Here is a 26,253-nt window from a genome sequence, read left to right as displayed (position 1 = left end):
CAAACGTAGGATAAAACTAAGCCTAGTCAAAACCAACCTTCATTCTGCACCATCATATAAATGAGGTTGACCACAATTAAACATGTTAGGAAAATATATACTCCAACATATCAAACATGAAATTATGGAGAAGTACTTGCATGAAAGCAAACTTAAATACCCAAGCAGGAGTGCATTGACGATCGCGAGGAGGAATTTTCTTGTAGCATATTGTAATAGGAATGTGTTGCAATCTTATGTAATAGATATGTTGGAATTCTTAATCAGGGGTTTTCTCTTCGGAGATGTAATTAACAGAATTTTTATGTAAATGTAAGAGTTCTGGAAATAAAGTACCTGCAATGTTTGATCATATTTTTATTGTATGCATCTACGTATTTAAATTATTAACTCTGTATCAATGACGTGGACGCGTGTCTCACGCCCGCCATTTTCCCGTCATCAAATTCTGGCATGCCCGGTGGGACATATTTCTCCCCTCATCTTCGAATTCCAACATAGGATTGCAACATATGAATTTCCATAGTACATAAAACATAAAAAATTATGTATGCATATACAAAAAAATAGATGAAGAAAACTAATATATGGTTTTCTTTATTGTGAAGGTATGGAGGGACAGGTCCAGCAATTCGTCACTCTCCGCTTTGGCGACCTCTGGCTAGATGTGCTTATTGGTCCGCTTGTGGTTGCAGTTAGCAAGAGTTTGGAAATGACAGCTGCATCCCCAACTAAGCCAGAAGAAAAGGAAGTCTCTTCTGCACTGAAGGAAGGGTTTACTCCTATTCTCACAAAGTCAGCAAAGAGAAGGATGCGTGCAGCTGCAAGAGCATCTAAGGATCAGCATGTACGCGAAGCTTCTTCATGTACTTCAGTTCCTCCTGGTTTCACAAAGATGTCACCCACCAAGGTCATGAGACATGAGGTACCAGCAAATGTTGTTCGCATGACACCCGAAGAGTGGCCCGTTCTCGCAAAACGGACATGATCACTAAAGGTGGCATCGCCAAGACAATCTGCTTCAACTACATCGACCAAAGTCGTAGTGCCCCTTACACCTTCAAAACTTAGGTGGGCGCACACGAAGGGTCAGGAGAAAGCTCCCATAAGCTTATCCCAAGCAACGTAGGGGCAACACAAAGGGCTTGCTCCGCGGACAAAGGAAAGGGTGTAATGGCCGAGGACACTGAGTCTTCCTCACATGAAGGATCGGCTCGTCCAAGAAACCAACCGCGTGTTGATGCACCTGAATTTATCCCCACCATGGGCTATAATCCCATTGGACCATACCTAGTGGGAGAGCCAAGCAATAGACGCTCGCTCCAGTGGCAGGGGGTGTTTTTCACTTCGGATGACCTCCAAGCTGGTCATATGGATCCAACTGCTACAATATCAGATCCTTTGTCCTCCTCGGTGCCAGCACCAAGACCATCATTTGAAGGCTCAGTTGATCCAACACGTCGTTGTCGTCGACGGCAGAGGGCTCACCGTGCATGGCTTGATTTCCCAGTGGCAACTGATGCAAACATGACCAATCAACAACGGAAGCAAGTGGCATATCCCATCAGAAATAGAGAAAGGAAGAGCAATGCGAGGATTCGCGGAGGGAGCCATGCTAGCTTCCATGCCGTCATGACACAGAATGTTTGCCAAGCTTTGAAGGAAATACTTCCAGGATGCTCTATCTCTGCTGATAATGTTGGTGGCGCCATCATGCGGCGTGTAGAAACTCTATCGAAGTGGCCAGAATATGAAGAATTTGTGAAGGCAAATCCACGACGACAAGAGTATGTGAAGCAGGCTGCTCATGCACGCAAAAAGCAGGCTGCCCTAAAACAAAGAGAGATGGCAGTACGAGTTGATTCAGGGTATAGCAGAATACAAGGAAGAGATTCTCCATCAACAAGCCACGTCAGTGGAGGAAATGGGGCAAAAGAAATGGCAAGTACAGAAAACAAGACTACCAGAACTCTCGCTCCATGGCCAACTCGTAAGAAGGTCTCAGGCAACTCATTTGAAGTATTCAACGCAATGCCAGTTGGTGTCAAAGGGGTGACAGACAATAGTAGCGAGACCTCCTCAGCATCAATACACTTCAAGAGGAAGAAGGCACGTAAGACTGTTGTAGAAGGTCCTCGCCGCACGACGCGGAGCCAGAAGGGTTCAGATCATGAAGAACTTGGGTCAAGCAATGGGGGGTCTCACAATCCCCTATCAGATAGCACTCCTTGCCCTTCTGAGAATGATACAGAACTTCACCATGGTGAAGAGCATACAGAACAAGTCCTAGCTGCGAATGAAACTCGTCCCGTTGAGGAGCAATTAGCCAACCTTACGACAACACTTCAGCAAAAGGTAGACGAGCTAGCAGCCCTTTGAATTCATATGAGCAATAACCAGAGCAAAGGAAATGAAGGGGATGGTGGCGCAAGTGCTAGCAGCCAACATGGAGGAGCAGGGCTTAACCTTGAGGCGATCCAAAGAATGATCGCTGAAGGGGTAAAGTCGTAATTAATGCAAACTCAGTACTCGATGCGGCCAAGGTATGTTAAGCCATACCCACCTGATGTGGACCTAGTTCCTTTCCCAACAAATTATAGGCAGCCGCAGTTTAGTACGTTCAACGGGAGTGGATCTCCCCATGAGCACATAGCACACTTTCTTGCTGCTTGTCAGGATACAGCTAACAACGGAGCACTTCTCCTTAGGTAGTTTGTACAGACATTGTCTGGGCCTGCCTTCACTTGGTACAGCAAGTTGCCTCCAAGCTCTATAAAAATGTGGAAACAAATGCAAAACTCATTCCTCGAGAGGTTTTATAGCACACAGAGGACGGTGGGCATAACTGAGTTGACCCAAACTGAACAAGGGTTCAATGAGAGGGCGGCTGATTTCATAAATAGACGGAGAAACCTAAGTCTTCATTGCCCACAGCCAATCACTGAGCCGGAAGCAGTGCGCATGTGCATGAACAATCTCCGCTCAGAAGTGGCTGTCCAGTTACAAGGAGTGAGGCCCCTCACGTTTGAAGAGTTAGCTTCAAAATCCACGGATATAGAAAATTTTATGCAGCTTGTCGCTCGTCGAACAAAAACATGTTCAACAAGCCTACAGATAAAGGTGGTCAGTGTGAAAAGTTGTCGATGAAACCCAAGTCTGCACAAGCCATGGAGACAACGATGGTAAAACCTCAGTCCCAGCCCAGAAGAGCACCTATAGGGAATCAAGGGCAGCAAGATGCACAGGTCAGTAGGAGGCCAACTCTCAGCGAGCGACAAAACAGGGAGTATTCTTTTCCTGTAGAAGAAATTGATGACCTTTTTAATGGTTTAAAGGAGTTGAGTCTTATAGAACTTCCCAAGCCTAAAAGGCCAGAAGAAGCTTCAAAATTTCATGACCCAACTTTTTGTCACTACCATCGCATTTTGGGCCATACACTCAAAGATTGCTTTGTTGTGAAGAATATCATACAGAAAATGATCGATGAGGGGACCATTGATACTGATCTCCTCAAAAGCTTAAAGAAAGGAAAGAAGATGGCTACAACAAATTTTGCCACTCTTCAAGATAGCTCGGTGAGTTGCGCATCTTCAAATATGAGGCCAACTTATGATGATATGATTTTTACATCAGGATATGGATTTACCCCAATTATCTCTTCAGGCTTCCTCCCGTACCTCGGCCATAGGACCACGTCCCAGGGTCAGCGTAAAAGAGAGGCTCACGTTCCCTGCAGCCGTGATGGATGGCCCAGTGTACCAGCTTCTCAAGAACCCCAAGACTGGAGGGAACAGCGGCCAAAACGCCGTGTACTACCCCAAGTGATGGAAGATGTCGCTCCTCTGCGCTTTGTACCAAAGAAATACCAGCATCTGGCGAAGCGCATGAAGGTTCCGCCTGGTGAAGAATTCAACGTTCTCACTATAGGTGTGTTTGAGGATGATAGCGAGTCCCTTCACTTCCCCGAAGAAGATGCACCAGAAGTGGATCAGGTCCACCTTAGATCAGGTCGCCAGTTAGCTGACCCACATCCTCCACCTAGAAAGGAGCCTAGGAACAAAGATGTAACTGAGAATGAGACAATTGACCCGCCTTCTAAGGTGTCGGTCAAGTATGATGTAATCTCTCATTTGAAGAAAATATCAGCTATGCTTTCTGTGTATGATGCTTTGTCTCTTTCCTCGGATTTACGCAAGGCACTAGTTACAACATTGTCATTTCCTGAAGATTATAGAGTGGAAGTCTCACAGACTGAAGCCCAATTAAATGATGTGTTAAATATTACATTCACGGATGAGGACATGTTGTTAGGAGCAAAGAAGCATAACAGACCTCTTCTTATGTTTGGTGAGATTGACAACTTGGCAACAAATCGCATAATGATAGATGGTGGATCCGCCATAAATTTGTTGCCTCTGCGTACTTTGAAAAGGATTGGATATTCCCCTAAGGATTTGAGTCAGTCAAATGTGGTCATTCACGGCTTTAACCAGTCAGGTCAAGAGGCCATGGGTACCATTTCCTTGGTACTAAAAATGGAAGCATTATCTACATACGTGAGATTCCATGTGATTGATGTAGCAACATCTTACAATGCACTGTTGGGCCGACCATGGTTGCATGAAAATCAGGTTGTGCCATCTACACTCCATCAGTGTGTCAAGTACAAAGAGCAATATGGAGAAACAATAAGAATATTTGCAGATAAGAGACCATTCACCGTAGCTGAATCTTTTTACGCCGATGCTAAATTCTACTTTGAGCCTGTTTAAAAAGTACACAAGCCAAGGCCTGTAGTAGTACCTGAATCAAATATGGTAAAAAAATGCTACATAATCCTCATCTGGCCGAAAGATTTATCAGTATATACCAAGTGACCAAAGGAAAGAGGGTGACCCAATATTCCGTGTCATCGATAAATCATCTGTTAAAAGAGGTACCAAAATGCCTATGCTCTTACCTCCTTTGGTTCAACATAAAATTGAGCAAGATAAAGAGAAGTAGCATGATTGTGAAAATAAAAATAAAAATGTGGTTCATATCACCTTGGAAAATAAAGATGATGAGTCATTGCCTATTTCTCTGTACGATAACCGAGTATTGTATATGATGCAGAGAATGGGATATGATACTCTCACTGGCCCGTCGTTGTGCGATGGCCGGGGGCAGCGAGCGCCATTTGAAAAGGCGTTGTCCCGAGAACAACTCGAAGCTCTACATGAGGGCCAGCCTTTGAAAGAAAAAAGACATGGGCTGGGCTATGAGGTTTGCATGACCTCGACACATGGGCTGGGCTATGAGGTTGGCATGACCTCGACTGAATTTGTAGACCCAACTGAGGCATCCCCACAAATGGAGGATGGTAATCAGCCAACTATTGATGACTTAGAAGAAATAAATATTGGGACAGTCCAGGATCCGCGACCGATTTTTATTGGCGCACGTCTGTCCAAAGAGAAGAAAGAGGAATATCATAAGTTTCTTTCTGCGAACAAAGATGTCTTCGCCTGGACTTATGAGGAAATGCCAGGCTTGGATCCGGAAGTGGCGGTGCATCGACTTGCCGTGCAAGACGATGTTCCCCTAGTGAAACAAACACAAAGGAGATTTCGACCCGAGTTACTCCCCAAGATAGAAGCTGAGGTCGACAAACTCATAGCCACTGGATTCATTAGGGAAGTCAAATATCCTAAGTGGCTTTCCAATATTGTACCAGTCAAAAAGAAAAATGTTCAAATCCGTGTGTGTGTAGACTTTAGGGACTTAAATAAAGCATGCCATAAAGATGATTTTCCTATACCTATATCTGAAATACTCGTTGATGCTACCATGAATCATGAAATATTTTCTTTTATGGATGGATATTCTGGATATAATCAAATAAAAATGGCGCCAGAAGATGAAGAGCTAACAGCTTTCAGGACACCCAAAGGCATATTCTGTTATAAGGTCATGCCATTTGGATTAAAAAATGCAGGGGCGACATATCAGCGAGCCATGACCATAGTTTTAGATGGGTTGTTATATGTAATCGTTGAATGTTATATAGATGACATAGTAGTAAAATCAAAACGTGAAGAGGACCATATGAAACATCTTGCAATGGTTTTCGAGCGTTTGAGGGAACATAACTTGAAAATGAATCCCATGAAATATGCGTTCGGAGTTTCCTCCGAAAAATTTCTTGGTTTTGTGGTCACAAAGAATGGCATCCAAATTGACCTAGATAAAGTAAAGGCGATCGTTAAAATGACTTACAAGATAAACTGGGGCACAAAAAAAACTCCAATGACTTACGAGTATAAACTATGACGTAAAAAAAGAGGGTAATAAAAAAATATATAAACATCAAGCAGGCTCCAGACTTCATCATAAGCTTAAACGTCGTACAAAAATGGTACGTACATGCATTTATATAAAAAAATAGAATAAAAAATAAGGCTTCAGGCCATACACAACGATAGTGTAAATAATATGGATGCTTCAACGTCAAAGCTGGCGTACTAGCACATCATGCATAAAACTCGGAGTTCCCAGGTGAATAAACAAATTATTGCTACATTTGAAGTGAAACTGAGTACTGAGCCTAAAATGATTCAAAGGGAAATGATAAATTGAAATGGCTAAATAAAAAAAACTAAGCGAAGTCTAGGCCTTCTCAAGGAGCTCGCCACTTCTGTAGGCTGTTCAACAACTGACTTGCTTCAATCTTTAATTTTGCCGTCTTTTGTTCAAATTCAGCAAGCCTTGTATGCTTGCCGGCGTTGGTGTCCTGTAGATTCTTCACCAAATCCTTCAGTTCAGATTGATGAGCATTATGTGCTTGTCGGTGCTGTTCCCTCTCTAGTTTAAGCTTCTGCAAACTGGCGGTAGCCTTCTCAAGCTACACCTTAAGCGCCGCTTCCTGCACCTCCATTTCAGCACACTTCTTGTCTAGGTTAGATAAGTCCCCAATCGCAGCCTTGGAAACTTCGTGACCGGACTTAATTTTAAGCTCGACTTCAGCAGCAACATGTTCATCTCGCTCGGATCCCTTTGTGAACTCAGTCTGGCCAACCTCCAATTTCTTGGAAAGGTCAATAAGCCCGACCAACATGGCATGCACCTTAGCTACCTCAGGTACTTGCGTGGGCAGCGTCTGAGAAACGCTCTCAAGCATGATGCGTCACTTGGGATCACCAAGGGTAGAGTCGTTCAGTCCTTCGAGGGCTCGTTTCACCACAGTATCTGTGGCATCTATAAACGTGTCTTTGACAAAGCTGCAATCCATCTGTGCGCCTTCCCATGATACAATCGTCATTACAGGGTCTTGCAAATGGTAACTTTCTTGTTCGCAACCTAAAAAAAATAAGTGAAGAGTCGTGAAAATTTGATGATAATGATGGTTCATAGATACAGCCAATTAAATAAATGCATAAGTAAATAAACTACCAGGTAAAGTTGACAAGAAATCAAGAGCACTAGGGGTAGGGAGCACAGTTTTAGCCACACCAGGGCTGGAGGGTATACGACTTGTGCCACACTCGCCAAAGGTACAATCCTCGACGGATAAATCGAAGGGGTCACCAAGGCCATGGTCCTTTTCTCCTGTGAGAACATGGCTAAAATCTTCATCACTAACAAAGTTACTGAATTCAACATCTAAGGACGGACCATCCAATGTTATTGGTTCAGAAAAATTGGATGCTTGGGCGAAATCAAGTTTACGCTTCAAAGGCAGCCTTGCTTCCTGTTCCACATGAGGCGGTGTAGATTGTCTGCGTCTCTTTCCGCTAGCGGATGGGGCAGTGTCTGAGATATCATTATCCACTGATAGCGGATGAGCGGAGGAGGACCCAGCTATGGCATTCTGTTTCATTACATTACCTCGCCGTAGCTGCAAAAAAAAACCAAAAAGAGAACTCAAGTTAGTACTAAATAGTACGTGAGACATAATGAAATATGGACACACATGTGTTTGAGCTCACCTCTTTAGACTTCACCGGTTGAGCAGCAACAACATCATTTAAATAATTATAGAGGACCAGTCTCCATTGATCTGTAATAGGCGTTTCTGCCTTCTCAAGGGACTGAACATGTTGGTCACGGTGCTCCATAGATACTCTCCTCACCACCATAAAATCTTTATCATACAATGGGCGAGGCCTGATATTGTGTTGTAGTGCATGCTTATTTTTTATCCTTACATCATAAGGGGTCTTCCCAGTCATGTTGCCATTGCAAAGTTGGTCCAGAATGTCGGCGAAAGGCTTTAGAATTTTTTCCCACCAATTAGCCCATGCTACAGAGGAGTTCCCAACTCGATCATCGTCAGGAAAATAGTGGAATTCTTCATGGGCCAAGGATAATAGGTGTGACCAAAAAGCATAGGCAATTCCAATTTCGTCTTGAGTATACAGGCTCGCTAGAGGAGAAAAGGGTACACCTTGGTCAAGACGAAACTGCCGTGCCACTCGATTTGGGTGATATGGTTCAGCTATACACACATCGGCGGTGATAGTACCACGCCTCCACGGCAGCATGCCTCGACGAATAGAAATTAAGAAAGCCCTCTTGGGTTTGAACACACCTTCCATAGTGAGAGAATAGGGGTTCCAAACAATATTCTTAGAGTCATCGAGGAAAGAATGTGCCTCTTTAGGAGTAAAATGACGTGGCGTCTTAAACATGGTGTTCACCATATTAGGTTGTACCGCCAAAATTCTGGAGCTTGGGAAATTTGGCGTTTTCGCTCTGTTTCCATAGGGTTTCTTGAGGTACACGCCCATCCATCCAGCAAGGTAGTGGACCGGCCAAATCCTATGTATGAATGAGGGGCCAATCGGATGAGTACAAATCCGCCGAAGTGAGTAATAAAGGGAGCAAAGAGCAGGTGGGCCCAAAGAGATGCGTCGTCCTAGGGAAATCCATGCCGCCATCACTAATACCCCAGGGCGAATATATGGCCCACCACCAACAACGACGTAGCGGCAAAGCCATATGGCAAGGGAAGCCGCGGTGTACACGCGCTGGTCTTCTAAGCTCTTGGTAGCAAAGGAGTTTACTCCACTATTGTGAAAGAAATCACACCATTCCTTGAAACCTACTTTGCCACCCACAGCAAGCTTGGTCCAAATTTCTAGGAGCCGAGGCAGGAAGTTGGGGTACAAAAGAGTCGAAGGATCCAACTCATCAGCTAGGGAAACATATTCTTCATAAGGTTCACCATCAAGGGGCAACCCCGCAATCTGATGCATATCAAGAAGTGTGACTGTACGCTCGCCAGACGAGAACAAAAATGTGTTGGTGTTGGGATCCCATCTCTCCAATAAAGACCTTAAAAGAGAAGGAGAGATAGAATAGTCACCTAAAGAGAAATAAATGGCTCCATAGACATAATCCACACCTTCCTCACTCCCCTTCAGATGGGTATGATATTTCTTCAAGACATTAGTACCCCATTCAAGATACCCAAGAGGCATTGGAGCGTATTCAACCTCATGATCCTCCCAGCCTAAACCTTTGGATATCATGTGTGTCCCAAGGGTTGAAACTTCATCAAGTCCGGGCCCAGGTGCACAGGAGGTTGATAACAACGAGCTGAGAAAGATGGCCCTGCCGTCCATCCACATGGTCCAAGCTTAGGATGGCCGTGTGGTACGCCTAACTTCGTAATCACTGGATTGGCTAGCTCACTAGTATCAGGTTCAAATAGGTGTTTTTTGGCCAACTGTGATAAAGGCATTCTACATGATTCAGACGAAGATGGTGTCGTGGCTTCCTCCATCTATATGCAAGAAAAATATGCATGTCGGTATACGTATGAAATTACAGGAAGTTAAGAATAGTACATGAAAGTGCAAGCTTAAATATTATACCAAGGTGGAAGAGATGATCTCGAGGTACGCAGTCTGCAACGAGAGATAGTATCTACAATAAAAAAACATTTCAATATTTGAATTTGATGCATGAAAAAAGGGAATATGAGAAACACGAAACAGGTGCGCGTGATTGAAAATATTCCTCATCCCCAAAAAAATAGTAACATCGCCGTCGAACGACGGACCAAGCCCATATATATGCTTGCCGGAACACCGACGGTGATCGAGTCATCAAACTCATACATATATGGCAAATAAAAAAAATCACCGTCGAACGACGGATCAAGCGCATATATAGGCTTGCCGGAACGCCGACGATGATCGAATCATCAAACTCATACATATATGGCAAATAAAAAAATCATCACCGTCGAACGACGGAGCAAGCCCATATATAGGCTTGCCGGAACGCCGATGGTGATCAAAAATCACCGTCGAACGACGGACCAAGCCCATATATATGCTTGCCGGAACGCCGACGGTGATCGAGTCATCAAACTCATACATATATGGCAAATAAAAAAAATCACCGTCGAACGACGGACCAAGCCCATATATAGGCTTGCCGGAACGCCGACGATGATCGAATCATCAAACTCATACATATATGGCAATAAAAAAATCACCGTCGAACGACGGACCAAGCCCATATATAGATTTCTCGGGACGCCGACAGTGATCAAGTCTAATTTATATACGTACATGATAAAAAAAATTAAAAAAATTTCAATGTTGAACGAAGGATGAAACCCATATATAGGCTTACTGGAGCGCCAACAGTGAGCAATCTACTAATTCACAAAAAAAATCCCCGAGTCAAACGACGGACCAAGCCCAGATAGAGGCTTTCCGAAACACCGACTGTGGGATCACAATTTTCGGATGAATAGATATAGATCAAACGCATTACGAGCCTCATACATTGGTATATATAACCTTCCGTGAATTTCCATACGTACCAGAAATTGCGTCTTTGACAGTACCATAAATAAGAACAGAGATGCGACCACAGAGGAAGGTATAGTCATACCGTTCAAAAGGCAAGTCCACTAAGCCAGATCTATCCAAGCCGTGACCCAAATATCACTGGCTCCTGCATCATCAGCAGGATAAAAAGATACAAAGAAAACATAAGCGGACACATTAGACGTTGAAGTATAGTTGATCACACCTGGTTCAAGTCACCACGTGCTCCAGCGGGGACGCATCACGGGGATTGAAGGATTGAAAGCAATCTAGGCCATTGGAGTAACAGAGTAGTCAGCCAATGAATTGATCAAGAGACTAGCGAATCAGTATACAATATCATGCAAAGTAAATCTTAATACGTACGAGGCTGCGGCCACAGTCCGGACGGAATTGAGCTGAGCCTCGTCTCCGATGTCTCCTATGGTCCAAGAGAAATATGAGTTTGTTTGTTTGTTAGGAAAAGAGTTGAGGAAGGCATAGGATAAAGTTTGTTAGCCGGATAAGCCAGACGTGGCCTGATTTTTAGCCTCCACATTTGCAGCGTATGGTTAAAAAGCTGTACGTAGCTGGCACACGATCGTCTAAAAAGTCATAAACCCATTATACTCACCAGAAGTGCTTTAAACAAAATATGTATAGTTTCGAGCTCTGGGCCCGAGTAAAAAAAATCTCACTTTGAACCATCTGTTGACATGGATTTTGACGGAGATAAATAAATGTACAAAATACAAATTCAAAGCAGCAAAATAAAGTGTTCGATAATGAAAAGAGTTAATTTAAAGAAATCAATCAACAACTCAATCAACCAAGACATCGACGACTGGCAGCTCCAACTTTGTTGATGTACATTGCAAGAGAAAGTTGCAAGCCTCGCAATGACCTAGTCCATCGCGATCTCCGGAGAGCATTGTCCGCTGAAACCGCCCTCATGGAATCATCGTTGTCGCGGGGGCCCCGCCGCGCGCAGCTCCGACTTCTATGTCGTAGCGAGAAACAAACATAGGCGCACCCATTGACGCACTGGACCGTCGGGACCAGGAGGATTACCTGCGACCAACTCTGCATGTCCATCTTAGGGAAAGCGCGAAGGGGAACTAGTCTTCAAGATGACGACCATAAGGGAAAAGCGACCCGAGAACAACAACATCAGCCGACCCTGCTATAGCTGCGCAAAAGGCTTTCACCCAAAGACAAACCTCGAAGACGGACAAGGCTGGAGAGTACCATGACGACCCTGTAGGAAAGAGGAACAACACCCACGGGCGCCGCGCCATCGGCGTCGGCCATCAAAATATCACGGCATATTAACAAAATGCATAGACAATATAATTGGTGACTAAAGAAAATTTAGCATCAATTAAATCTTTAGCTAGCACAAGCATGCGTTATGTGCTAATGCATGCAGGCTAGGCAGCGTACATGCATGAACGTATGTGGTGTGGCCCTCACAGCCAATCATTAATCTCTTGGAACAAATCAACACAGTCCCTTCATATGAAAAAGCTGCTCTGATTAAACAATGGGTAAGAAGCCCATGCAAACGTTGTCCTACACAGAGGGGCCCATAGATAGACAACCATTAATCACTAAAATAGCTAAGGGGCCGGCCGAGCCCAGCTGTGTTCCATGCCTGAAAAAAAGCTCTCAAAATATCTGCATGCATACGGACTAGCATATCCACGAAAGGAAGTGAGAATCGTTCGCTGGCGTAACCAGCCACGCGCCCATGTTCTGCCACGATCTGCACGATGGCGACGTGGCCAAATACAAAGCGCAGCGCCCACGGGAAGGGAGAGGCAGCATGCGCACCCCTTGCTCCCCTATAAATACCATGTAACATCCTAAATTTTCAATTTGTAATGTTTTACAAATATTAGTTAAGCATCTATGCATTTTGTTTGATTGAGTGGCATTTGGAAATTTTAGAGGCATTTGAGTTTTATTTGATTTGAATTTGATTTTGGCAATTGAAATTTATATCAAAAATACTTGAGCAAAAGTATGAGAGGAGTAAACATGACACTTCAAAGAAAAATGTCAGAAGAAAATATTGCCAAAAAAGTTTGAATTCAAATTTGATTTTATTTGGACTCTACAAAAAATGTTTTTATTTTTGTTTCTGGAAAAATGTAGCTTATACCTCCAGGCAGCTACGACCTCACGAGATGAATTATGCCACACATGATTTGGAGTTAGCAGCCGTAGTGCACGCACTCAAGACGTGGAGACATTTCCTTGTCAGAAATAGTTGTGATGTTTACACGGATCATAAGAGCTTGAAGTACATTTTCACGCAGAAGGAGTTGAACCTCAGACAAAGGAGATGGCTTGAATTGATCAAGGACTATGATATGAGATTGCATTATCACCCAGGGAAAGCAAATGTTGTAGCAGATGCCTTGAGCCGTAAAAGCCATGTGAACACCCTCATAGCTGGAGGATTACCTCAGAATTTAGCCGACGATCTCAGAGATCTCCGATTGGAAATAGTACCAAGAGGATTTGTCGCCACCTTGGATATTCATTCCACTCCGACCGAAAAGATCCGAGAAGCGCAGAAGACGAACAAGGAAATTGCAGAGATAAAGGAAAAGATGAGTAACGGAAAGGCTAAAGGTTTTCGTGAGGATCATATCTATGTGCCTAATGACCCAGAGGTCAGGAAGTTAATTCTTCAGGAGGCCCATGACTCACCGTACTCAATTCACCCAGGCAACACCAAGATGTATCTGGACTTGAAGGAAAGTTTCTGGTGGATAGGTATGAAGAAGGATATTGCCGAGTACGTAGCAGTATGCGATGTTTGTCAGCGAGTAAAGGCGGAGCATCAGAAGCCGGCAGGGTTACTTCAACCACTGCCGATTCCCGAGTGGAAATGGGAAAAACTTGGAATGGATTTTATCACAGGATTACCCAGGACCCGTTCAGGTTATGATTCTATCTGGGTAGTGGTTGATCGCTTAACCAAGGTAGCTGATTTCATTCCCGTGAAGACCACATATACTAGTGCTAAGTTAGCCAAGATATACATGACCAGGATCGTATGTCTGCATGGAGTTCCGAGGAGTATTGGGTCAGATAGAGGAACACAATTTACCTCAAAGTTTTGGAATCAGTTGCATGAAACCTTGGGTACGAGGCTGGAGTTCAGTACAGCTTTTCATCCGCAGACAGATGGACAGACCGAAAGAGTCAACCAGATTCTGGAGGACATGTTGAGAGCCTGTGCGCTAGACTACGGGTCTAGCTGGGATGACAATTTGCCAAACGCAGAGTTCTCGTATAACAACAGCTATCAGACCAGTCTAAAGATGGCCCCTTTCGAAGCTCTATACGGAAGGAGGTGTAGAACACCATTGCTGTTTGATGGTGTTGGAGACCGAAAGCTTTTTGGTCCCGATCTTATCAGAGACTCCGAAGAGAAAGTCAAGCTGATTCGAGATAGACTCAAGATAGCCCAGTCGAGACAGAAGAGTTATGCCGACAGTAAACGCAAGGAGATAACGTATGAAGTTGGAGACCGAGCATATCTCCGTGTGTCCCCACTTCGTGGAATCAAGAGATTTGGGGTTAAAGGAAAATTAGCACCCAGGTTCATTGGCTCCTACAAAATCCTCGAACGCAGAGGAGAAGTTGCGTATAAGCTGGAATTGTCAGAAGGATTGTCAGGAGTTCACGATGTCTTTCACGTATCCCAGCTGAAGAAATGCCATGCCGAGATGGCTGATATTCCTTTGAGAGACACAGTGCCCCTAGAGGCCATACAGCTGGATAGTGATCTGACTTATGAGGAGAAACCCGTCAGAATTCTTGAGACTGCGAACAGAGTTACCCGCAACAAGATCATCAAATTTTGCAAGGTTCTATGGAGCTACCACTCTGAGGAGGAAGCCACCTGGGAGCGAGAAAAAGATCTCCGCCGAGACCACCGGCACCTATTTACTAGCCAACCCGAATCTCGAGGGCGAGATTCATCTTAAGGTGGGTAGGTTTGTAACATCCCAAAATTTCAATTTGGAATGTTTTACAAATATTAGTTAAGCATCTATGCATTTTGTTTGATTGAGTGGCATTTGGAAATTTCAGAGGCATTTGAGTTTTATTTGATTTGAATTTGATTTTGGCAATTGAAATTTATTTCAAAAATACCTGACAAATACTTGAGAAAAAGTATGAGAGGAGTAAACATGATACTCCAAAGAAAAATGTCAGAAGAAAATATTGCCAAAAAAGTTTGAATTCAAATTTGATTTTATTTGGACTCTACAAAAAAATGTTTTTATTTTTGTTTCTGGAAAAATGTTCATGTTGTAGGATTTTTTTTTGATTTTTTTGATATATATATGTTCTATATAAAATATTATAGTTTTCTCTTATATTAGTTTTCTCTCTCTGTCGTAATTCAAAAAAAAATAGGAAAAGGCCCAGACGCGAGCCAGGCCAACCGACCCAGCCGACGCCAGGCCAACCGGCCCAGCAGCGCCGAGCCGCAGCCCACCAGCGACCGAGCCGGCCTGCCCCAGCGCTCGACGCCCGAACCCTTCCCTTCGGTCGACCGCTCGCTCCTCTCTCCCTCTCACTGACCCGGGACCCCACCCTATCCCTAACCCCTCGCCCATGACACGCCGCACCGGAGCACGCGCAGAGCGCGCCCGACACCGCGATCCTCTCGGGATCGTGATCCCGAGTCGACCCCTCGCCCACGCTTATGTCCTATAAATACCTACGCATCTCCTCTTCCGAACCCCCCAAAAACCTTACCCCAACTCCACCCGTAGCTCTCGCCCTCTCCAAACGCATCTCGCCGCCGCCGCCTCGGTTCGCCGCCCCGCCTGCCACCGGTGAGCACCTCCCCTTGCTTCTAAGCTAAACCAACCGAACCCCCTCTTTGTTCCACACCTCTTTGACATCCTTTTGTCTCCCAGGAACGACCGAAGCCGCCGCCCCGAGCATCACCGCCCGCCGCCAGAGTTGCAGAGCACCAGGAGCCCCGCCGAGCTCGTCCCACTCGCCTCCGTCGTCCCCGAGCTCCACTGACTCCATCCCCGACCTCCCCTCGAGCTGCCGCACCCACCCGACGACTCCGCTGCCGCCCCAGACCACCGGAGCACCCCCGCCACCGTCGCCCGATCCGCCGTCGCTGTAAGCCACCGGACGTCCCTCCACCGTTCGATCTGCAATACACGGCTTAGATTAGACTACCGAAGGGTTAGGTTATTTTCAATAGATCGGTTTAGTTTACGGTTTATTTCCGGTTTAGTTCGGTTTAGTGTAGACCGACCCGATCGGTTGTTTTATTATTAACCCGTACGCGTGTTAGCCTATTCAACGCATGAGCGCTGTTTAGTTTTAGAACGTCCACTGTTTCGGCCCATTAGCGCGTTAGTTTTTGTGTAGTTTTATTTTAGTTTCTGTTTTTAAAACAGAATAGTTCCAGTCTTGAAAAATCTATATCTTTTAAGTTATTTAATATTTTTAATTGATTATTTTTGATCTAGTTTCCAAATTTCCTATTGTTGCTGTAGAAAATTAGATTCAGCCATGTTTAGGTTTTTAAAAATTGTTTTATATTAGTTTTAGTCAGATTAGTTTTTCTGCTATAAATTGAGTTAGGATTATTTTATTTTAGTGATTCTTTTTTTCACTGCTTTGTTTTGACCTTGCCTAGCAGTAGGAATTTATTTGGGCATTTATAGTCTTTATTAAAAATAGTTTTTTTTGCAAAAACAAGCTTTTCTAGTTTATTTAGCTTGCTGTTGTTTTCTGCTGTTCTAGTTATTTTTAAATTTTATTTTTTCCTATGTTATAATTTATTTTAGATTAGTTTCTGTAGTTACAGAGAGTGAACATTTATTTACAGAAAAATAAAAAGTTTTATTTTATTTTCTTATTAGTTTTGTTTTAGGTATAACAGGAGTTCTATAATAGATATTGGTTTGATTCTTTTTGCACCTAGTTTGTATGTTGTTTTCCTTTATGTTAGTTAGTAAAACCATTGTTTTGGATCTATAAAGAAAAGTGTTAGTAGGTTAAAACTATTTCTTTGTTGTTGCTTGATGTGATGGAAACCTTGATTTTGTTTTCCTCGAGTTTTCTTTGATTTTGGTTTGAGTGCTTGTGTGTTCTCCTTCAGTTTGCTGATATGTCATTAGTGAAATACTTATTTGTGCTATTGTTTGACTCGATAGAATTTCCGGAGTGCGAAGCTTGCTATCTGGAGTCACTAGCGTTTGAAGACCGTCAGCCAAGCAAGTCATTTGATCATGTTTTACAATACCTATGATTTTGTTGCATTAGAATTATTCCTCCCCACCATGCATGCAGTAGGAGAATTTTAAGTTATGTTCTTGAGTAGTATCATGAGGTAGGATGACCCCAATTCCCCTTTCCATTGCCCGGGACGATGTAGTTTATTTTGCTATGCTCGTAGACGGGGTTGGTTGAGTGATTCATAAGGGAGATGTGAGAGACAAGATGATGACAACCCCATGACTTCAAGCTCAAGATGGACTTCAAATTCACTATTGGGTGGAGGACGGTTGACGGGCACCCTGGAGAAACCAGCGGATGGCCGGGATGCATGGAGAAGCGCCATGACATTTTGCAGAAAGCTTCACCCAGCCACGAAGAGACGGATGGATACCCCTTGACCGGAAGCTTACCTGTGCAGCCGCAAGACATTATGGGCTCTAGCTGGGTTGACCTTAGGCGTGACTCTGGACGGACGGTGCCAGCAGATGTAGAAGAACGGTAGGACAAGGATGGGTATCGGCAGTGCTCAGAGAAACTCTACGGAAGACCCTGTTTCGTTCATCCCGTCTTCAAACACCAGGCAGTGCGAGGACATAAAGGAGGGAACGAATCTTGCGGGTAAAGTGCACAAGACTCTATAGAGTAACAACCTAATCGATTAGCCGTGTCCCCGGTTACAGATAAATGAGCCTCTGGAATTGGAGTATTTCGGAAATCTCAACACCGGGTTATTTAATAATTGGGAATGAGACATTGGTTGGCGGAACCATCTCAATAACAACCAACATTTTGTAGTAATTGCAAGCAAGTCCTTTGTTATAGGGAAAAACTGGCTTTTTCGCAAAAACATAAAACTTAGAGCCACACAGCCAAATTGAATATAGTGTTAGAAATTTTATTGTTGTTCTCTCTTCATGACTTGCCGGCATATTCTAAATGCTGACCTACACGGCTGCAATGTCTCATATTGCAGAGGAGTTTTCCGACCAGGAGTGAGGCTACGATCTATGCTTGGCGATTGCCCTATGGAGTCGGATGGACTCGCTACTCGTCTATGCTTCCGCAGCTTATTTAGTTTATTTCTCATGAGTTGGCCTTCGGCCGAATTTATTATGATGTAATAAAGACACGATATGAGAATTGTGTAATAAATTCAGGTGTGATTGAACTTTGAATCTTTTCATCAATGTACTGTGTGTGCCAGCATGATCTTGGGATGCTACAGCTACACAGAGACTTGACCGATTTTGGGTCGGGTCGTTACATACCAGGATGCCTGACTGCTCTAGGGTCGGCCCCTTAGATCGTTCCTTTCATCTGCTAAAAATTACACACACATATAGTAGCATAGGAGGAGAGAAGGAGACAGGCGTCCTACGAGTAGGAGGTTTGAAAGGTGAGATTCAATGGCTCTCCTCTAGCCCCTGGTTTGGCCATTGTGGTACAAGCCAGGGAGCTTTCTTCTCCTTCTTCTTTTAAATTTCTAGCCCTTGATTCGGCCATCATGGTACAAATTAAGGAGGATGTTTCATCTCCCTAAAATTCTTGCCTTTGGTTCGCCGCTATGGTACAAACCAAAATGCATGATTAATCTACATAAAAATTTGTCCTCGGTTCGGCCATCGCGGTACAAACCAAGGAGCATGCTTCCTCCCTCCCCAAAACTCTAGTCCTTGGTTCGGCCATCATGGTACAAATCAAGGATCATATTTCATCTCTCAAAAAATTCTTTCCCTTAGTCCGGCCACTGCGGTACAAGCTAAGGTGCATGGTTTAATCTATTTCAAAATTTTGTCTTTGGTTTGGCCATTTTGGTACAGACTAAAGAGTGTGTTGCATCCATCCTAAAATTTTGTCCTTGGTTCGGCCATCGCGGTACAAACCAAGTAGCATGTTATATCTACCCCAAACTTTCTCCTTCGGCTCGGCCATCACGGTACGAGTCAAGGGGCATGCATGGTTCTTGTAAGCACGGTTTCTTTAAATGTTGCGTGTGCTTCGTCCTATTGATCCCCGTCTTGATTCGGTACCTTTAGCGATACAAGCCAAGACGAACACCTCGTTCCTTGGTTTGGTCTCTATACATGGATACGAATAAAGAGTGTCATAGGTGCGAAACCTCGTAAAAAAATTAACTTAATTTGGTCATCATAAAAAAATTGGATATGACTAAGTTGGAATGAAATTACGAAGGCACTAAACTGAACTCATGATAATCTCCTGTTTGGTTGCGCCACGGGCATTATGTGTCACGCTAGTTGCAATACAAACAAGAGCATAAAAATATATTCCCTCACTTGGTTACGCTGCACACGGGCATTATCTTAATGCCACGCGGTGTTAGTAGTAATACGAGCAGGGCAACACTTAATTAAAAAATGGGTTCACGATACACACCTAGAAACCAAAATTATGCAAGATGAATTATAAAACATGTTGCATCATAAAAAAACCAACCTTACTTGGTTATGCTACACGCGGGCATTATCTTGATGCTACGCGGTGTTAGTAGTAATACAAGTGAGAGAAAACTAAACAAAATATTCAATCCACATATTTGGCCCAAAGTCAAATAAAATATGTCATGAAATGCTCCAAAGCTATAAGAGCCTAAACTATTAGCATCGTCATAAATGGATATCATAAACTCACTTTACTTGGGTTATGCTACACACTAGCACCAAAGAAATGAAGCTATGTGGAGTTAGTGCTAATACCATGTGAGGTACAAACATAAACAAAAATGATAGATGTCATACGACTCATGCAACACCATAATTGCTCCACAAACCTTTGCCTGGTTAGGCTGCACGCGGGCATTATCTTAGTGCCACACCATGTTAGTAGTAATACAGGTAAAGCAGAACTCAATAAAAATAAGTTCACTCCACATCCACATATGCATACAAAATTCATGCAAAATACATGATAAGGCATATTCCATGTAGCCCACATAGGCTTTAAACAAATAAGAAATATCATAAACAAACTCCATTCGGGTCAAGCTATACGTGTGTGTCATATCATTGCACCGCGTGGTTAGTTTTGATACCGTGTGAAGTCAAAGTCAACAAAATATGGCACATATCATATGCATTATAAAATACATCAAAATTGTGTCAGAAAGCTTCAGTCCATTACGCTACACACGGGCACCATATCAGTGTCGCGCGGTGATAGTAGTAATGTGATGATGCAAAACTTATTAAAATTGGCATGTCACATGTATCCATGCCACCAAAACCAAAGATGTCGTATAAAATTCCCAAAGAAAATTATATACATATCCTATATGCCAAACATAGGATAAAACTAAGCCTAGTCAAAACCAACCTTCATTCTGCACCATCATATAAATGAGGTTGACCACAATTAAACATGTTAGGAAAATATATACTCCAACATATCAAACATGAAATTATGGAGAAGTACTTGCATGAAAGCAAACTTCAAGTACCCAAGCAGGAGTGCATTGACGATCGCGAGGAGGAATTTTCTTGTAGCATATTGTAATAGGAATGTGTTGCAATCTTATGTAATAGATATGTTGAAATTCTTAATCAGGGGTTTTCTCTTCGGAGATGTAATTAACAGAATTTTTATGTAAATATAAGAGTTCTGGAAATAAAGTACCTACAATGTTTGATCCTATTTTTATTGTATGCATATACGTATTTAAATTATTAACTCTGTATCAGTGACGTGGACGCGTGTCTCACGCCCGCCATTTTATGTGTGTTGAACGAAGGATGAAACCCATATATAGGCTTCCTGGAGCGCCAACAGTGAGCAATCTACTAATTGACAAAAAAAGTCCCCGAGTCGAACGACGGACCAAGCCCGGATAGAGGCTTCCCGGAACGCCGACCGTGGGATCACAATTTTCGGATGAATAGATATAGATCAAACACATTACGAGCCTCATACATTGGTATATATAACCTTTCGCGAATTTCCATAGGTACCAGAAATTGCCTCTTTGACAGTACTATAAATAAGAACAGAGATGCGACCACAGAGGAAGGTATAGTCATACCGTTCAAAAGGCAAGTCCACTAATCCGGATCTATCCAAGCCGTGACCCAAATATCACTGGCTCCTGCATCATCAGCAGGATAAAAAGATACAAGGAAAACATAAGCGGACACATTAGACGTTGAAGTATAAAAGCTCAATGAGAAAAGAAAGTTGATCACACCTGGTTCAAGTCACCACATGCTCCAGCGGGGACGCATCACGGGGATTGAAGGATTGAAAGCAATCTAGGCGATTGGAGTAACAGAGTAGTCAGCCAATGAATTGATCAAGAGACTAGCGAATGAATATACAATATCATGCAAAGGAAATCTTAATACGTACGAGGCTGTGGCCACAGTCCGGACGGAATTGAGCTGAGCGTCATCTCCGATGTCTCCTCGATGGTCCAAGAGAAATATGAGTTTGTTTGTTTGTTGGGAAAAGAGTTGAGGAAGGCACAGGATAAAGTTTGTTAGCCAGATAAGCCAGAAGTGGCCTGATTTTTAGCCTCCACATTTGCAGCGTATGGTTAAAAAGCTGTACGTAGCTGGCACACGACCGTCTAAAAAGGCATAAACCCATTATACTCACCAGAAGTGCTTTAAACAAAATATGTATAGTTTCGAGCTCTGGGCCCGAGTAAAAAAAATCTCACTTCGAACCCAAACCTCGAGGGGCATCTGTTGACATGGATTTTGACCGAGATAAATAAATGTATAAAATATAAATTCAAAAAAGCAAAAATAAAGTGTTCGATAATGAAGAGAGTTAATTTAAAGAAATCAATCAACAACTCAATCAACCAAGACATCGACGACTGGCAGCTGCAACTTTGTTGATGTACATTGCAAGAGAAATTTGCAAGACTCGCAACGACCTAGTCCATCGCGATCTCCGGAGAGCACTGTCCGCTGAAACCGCCCTCATGGAATCATCGTTGTCGCGGGGGCCCCGCCGCGCGCAGCTCCGACTTCTCTGTCGTAGCGAGAAACAAACATAGGCACACCCATTGACACACTGGACCGTCGGGACCAGGAGGATTACCTGCGACCAACTCTGCATGTCCACCTTAGAGAAAGCGCGAAGGGGAACTAGTCTTCAAGATGACGACCATAAGGGAAAAGCGACCCAAGAACAACGACATCAGCCGACCCTGCTATAGCAGCGCAAAAGGCTTTCACCCAAAGACAAACCTCGAAGACGGACAAGGCCGGAGAGTAGCATGACGACTCTGCGGGAAGGAGGAACAACACCCACGGGCGCCGCGCCGTCGGCGTCGGCCATCAAAATATCACGGCATATTAACAAAATGCATAGACAATATAATTGGTGACTAAAGAAAATTTAGCATCAATTAAATCTTTAGCTAGCACAAGCATGCGTTATGTGCTAATGCATGCAGGCTAGGCAACATACATGCATGAACGAGTATGTGGTGTGGCCCTCACAACCAATCATTAATCTCTTGGAACAAATCAACACAGTCCCTTCATATGAAAAAGCTGCTCTGATTAAACAATGGGTAAGAAGCCCATGCAAATGTTGTCCTACACAGAGGGGCCCATAGATAGACAACCATTAATCACTAAAATAGCTAAGGGGCCGGCCGAGCCCAGCTGTGTTCCACGCCTAAAAAAAGCTCTCAAAATATCTGCATGCATACGGACTAGCATATCCACGAAAAGAAGTGAGAATCGTTCGCTGGCGTAACCAGCCATGCGCCCACGTTCTGCCACGATCTGCACGATTGCGACGTGGCCAAATACAAAGCGCAGCGCCCATGGGAAGGGAGAGGCAGCATGCGCGCCCCTTGCTCCTCTATAAATACCAGGATGCCTGACTGCTCTAGGGTCGGCCCCTTAGATCGTTTCATTCATCTGCTAAAAATTACACACACATATAGTAGCATAGGAGGAGAGAAGGAGACAGGCGTCCTGCGAGTAGGAGGTTTGAAAGGTGAGATTCAATGGCTCTCCTCTAGCCTCTGGTTTGGCCATTGTGGTACAAGCCAGGGAGCTTTCTTCTCCTTCTTCTTCTAAATTTCTAGCCCTTGATTCGGCCATCATGGTACAAATTAAGGAGCATGTTTTATCTTCCTAAAATTCTTGCCTTTGGTTCGGCCGCTATGGTACAAACCAAAATGCATGATTAATCTACACAAAAATTTGTCCTCGGTTCGGCCATCGCGGTACAAACCAAGGAGCATGCTTCCTCCCTCCCCAAAACTCTAGTCCTTGGTTCGGCCATCATGGTTCAAATCAAGGAGCATATTTCATCTCCCAAAAAATTCTTTCCCTTAGTCCGGCCATTGCGGTACAGACTAAGGTGCATGGTTTAATCTATCTCAAAATTTTGCCTTTGGTTTGGCCATTTGGGTACAGTCTAAAGAGCATGTTGCATTCATCCCAAAATTTTTCCTTGGTTCGGCCATCGCGGTACAAACCGAGGAGCATGTTATATCTAGCCCAAACTTTTGCCTTCGGCTCGGCCATCGAGGTACGAGTCAAGGAGCATGCATGGTTCTTGTAAGCACGGTTCCTTTAAATGTTGCGTGCGCTTCGTCCTATTGATCTCCGTCTTGGTTCGGTCACTTTAGCGATACAAGCCAAGATGAACGCCTCATTCCTTGGTTTGGTCCCTATACATGGATACGAATCAAGAGAGTGTCATAGGTGCGAAAACCTCATAAAATTGACTTAATTTGGTGATCATAAAAAATGGATATGACTAAGTTGGAACGAAATTACAGACGCACTAAACTGAACTCACGATAATCTCTTGTTTGGTTGCGCTACGGGCATTATGTGTCATGCTAGTTGCAATACAAATAAGAGCATGAAAATATGTTCCCTCACTTGGTTACGCTGCACGTGGGCATTATCTTAATGCCACGCAGTGTTAGTAGTAATACGAGTAGGGCAAGACTTAATTAAAAATGTGTTCACGATACACACCTAGAAACCAAATCATGCAAGATGAATTATAAAACATGTTGCATAAAAAACCAATCTTACTTGGTTGCGCTACACGTGGGCATTATCATAATGCTACACGGTGTTAGTAGTAATACAAGAAAGAGAAAACTAAACAGAATATTCAGGCCACATATTTGGTCCAAAGTCAAATAAAATATGGCATGAAATGCTCCAATGCTATAAGATCCTAAACTATTAGCATCGTCATAAATGGATATCATAAACTCACTTTACTTGGGTTATGCTACACACTAGCGCCAATGAAATGACGCTATGTGGAGTTAGTGCTAATACCATGTGAGGTACAAACATTAACAAAAATGATAGATGTCATACGACTCATGCAACACCATAATTGCTCCACAAACCTTTGCCTGGTTACGCTGCATGCGGGCATTATCTTAGTGCCACACCGTGTTAGTAGTAATACAGGTAAAGCAGAACTCAATAAAAAATAAGTTCACTCCACATCCACATATGCATACAAAATTCATGCAAAATACATGATAAGGCATATTCCATGTAGCCCACATAGGCTTTAAACAAATAAAAAATATCATAAACAAACTCCATTCGGGTCATGCTATACGTGTGTCATATCATTGCACCGCGTGGTTAGTTTTGATACCGTGTGAAGTCAAAGTCAACAAAATATGGCACATATCATATGCACTATAAAAAGCATTAAAATTGTGTCAGAAAGCTTCAGTCCATTATGCTACACGCGGGCACCATATATATCAGTGTCGCGCGGTGATAGTAGTAATGTGATGATGCAAAACTTATTAAAATTGGCATGTCACATGTATCGATGCCACCAAAACCAAAGATGTCGTATAAAATTCCCAAAGAAAAATATATACATATCCTATATGCCAAACGTAGGATAAAACTAAGCCTAGTCAAAACCAACCTTCATTCTGCACCACCATATAAATGAGGTTGACCACAATTAAACATGTTAGGAAAATATATACTCCAACATATCAAACATGAAATTATGGAGAAGTACTTGCATGAAAGCAAACTTCAAGTACCCAAGCAGGAGTGCATTGACGATCGCGAGGAGGAATTTTCTTGTAGCATATTGTAATAGGAATGTGTTGCAATCTTATGTAATAGATATGTTGGAATTCTTAATCAGGGGTTTTCTCTTCGGAGATGTAATTAACAGAATTTTTATGTAAATATAAGAGTTCTGAAAATAAAGTACCTGCAATGTTTGATCCTATTTTTATTGTATGCATATACGTATTTAAATTATTAACTCTGTATCAATGACGTGGACGCGTGTCTCACGCCCGCCATTTTATGTGTGTTGAACGAAGGATGAAACCCATATATAGGCTTCCTGGAGCGCCAACAGTGAGCAATCTACTAATTGACAAAAAAAAATCCCCGAGTCGAACGACGGACCAAGCCCGGATAGAGGCTTCCCGGAACGCCGACCGTGGGATCACAATTTTCAGATGAATAGATATAGATCAAACGCATTACGAGCCTCATACATTGGTATATATAACCTTTTGCGAATTTCCATACGTACCAGAAATTGCGTCTTTGACAGTACTATAAATAAGAACAGAGATGCGACCACAGAGGAAGGTATAGTCATACCGTTCAAAAGGCAAGTCCACTAAGCCGGATCTATCCAAGCCGTGACCCAAATATCACTGGCTCCTGCATCATCAGCAGGATAAAAAGATACAAGGAAAACATAAGCGGACACATTAGACGTTGAAGTATAAAAGCTCAATGAGAAAAGAAAGTTGATCACACCTGGTTCAAGTCACCACGTGCTCCAGCGGGGACGCATCACGGGGATTGAAGGATTGAAAGCAATCTAGGCGATTGGAGTAACAGAGTAGTCAGCCAATGAATTGATCAAGAGACTAGCGAATGAATATACAATATCATGCAAAGGAAATCTTAATACGTACGAGGCTGTGGCCACAGTCCGGATGGAATTGAGCTGAGCCTCGTCTCCGATGTCTCCTCGATGGTCCAAGAGAAATATGAGTTTGTTTGTTTGTTGGGAAAAGAGTTGAGGAAGGCATAGGATAAAGTTTGTTAGCCGGATAAGCCAGACGTGGCCTGATTTTTAGCCTCCACATTTGCAGCGTATGGTTAAAAAGCTGTACGTAGCTGGCACACGATCGTCTAAAAAGTCATAAACCCAT

General features: G+C 43.3%; 3 pseudogenes; 1 reads left to right on the top strand and 2 right to left on the bottom strand.

The window, feature by feature from the left end:
* Window positions 1–559: 559 nt before the first annotated feature.
* On the top strand, window positions 560–3,825 carry LOC147974768 (uncharacterized; annotated as a pseudogene).
* Window positions 3,826–6,635: 2,810 nt separating this feature from the next.
* Window positions 6,636–7,867, bottom strand: LOC147974767 (uncharacterized; annotated as a pseudogene).
* A 46-nt stretch (window positions 7,868–7,913) lies between these two features.
* LOC147974766 (uncharacterized) lies at window positions 7,914–9,766 on the bottom strand (annotated as a pseudogene).
* Between the last annotated feature and the right edge of the window lie 16,487 nt (window positions 9,767–26,253).

Source organism: Triticum urartu, chromosome 4A (genome assembly GCF_056163025.1).
Source record: "Triticum urartu cultivar PI428250 chromosome 4A, HENAU_Tu73, whole genome shotgun sequence".
In the NCBI taxonomy this organism is placed as follows: domain Eukaryota; kingdom Viridiplantae; phylum Streptophyta; class Magnoliopsida; order Poales; family Poaceae; genus Triticum; species Triticum urartu.
The sequence above is the reverse complement of the archived record's forward strand: the minus strand, read 5'-3'. Positions and strand labels throughout refer to the sequence as shown.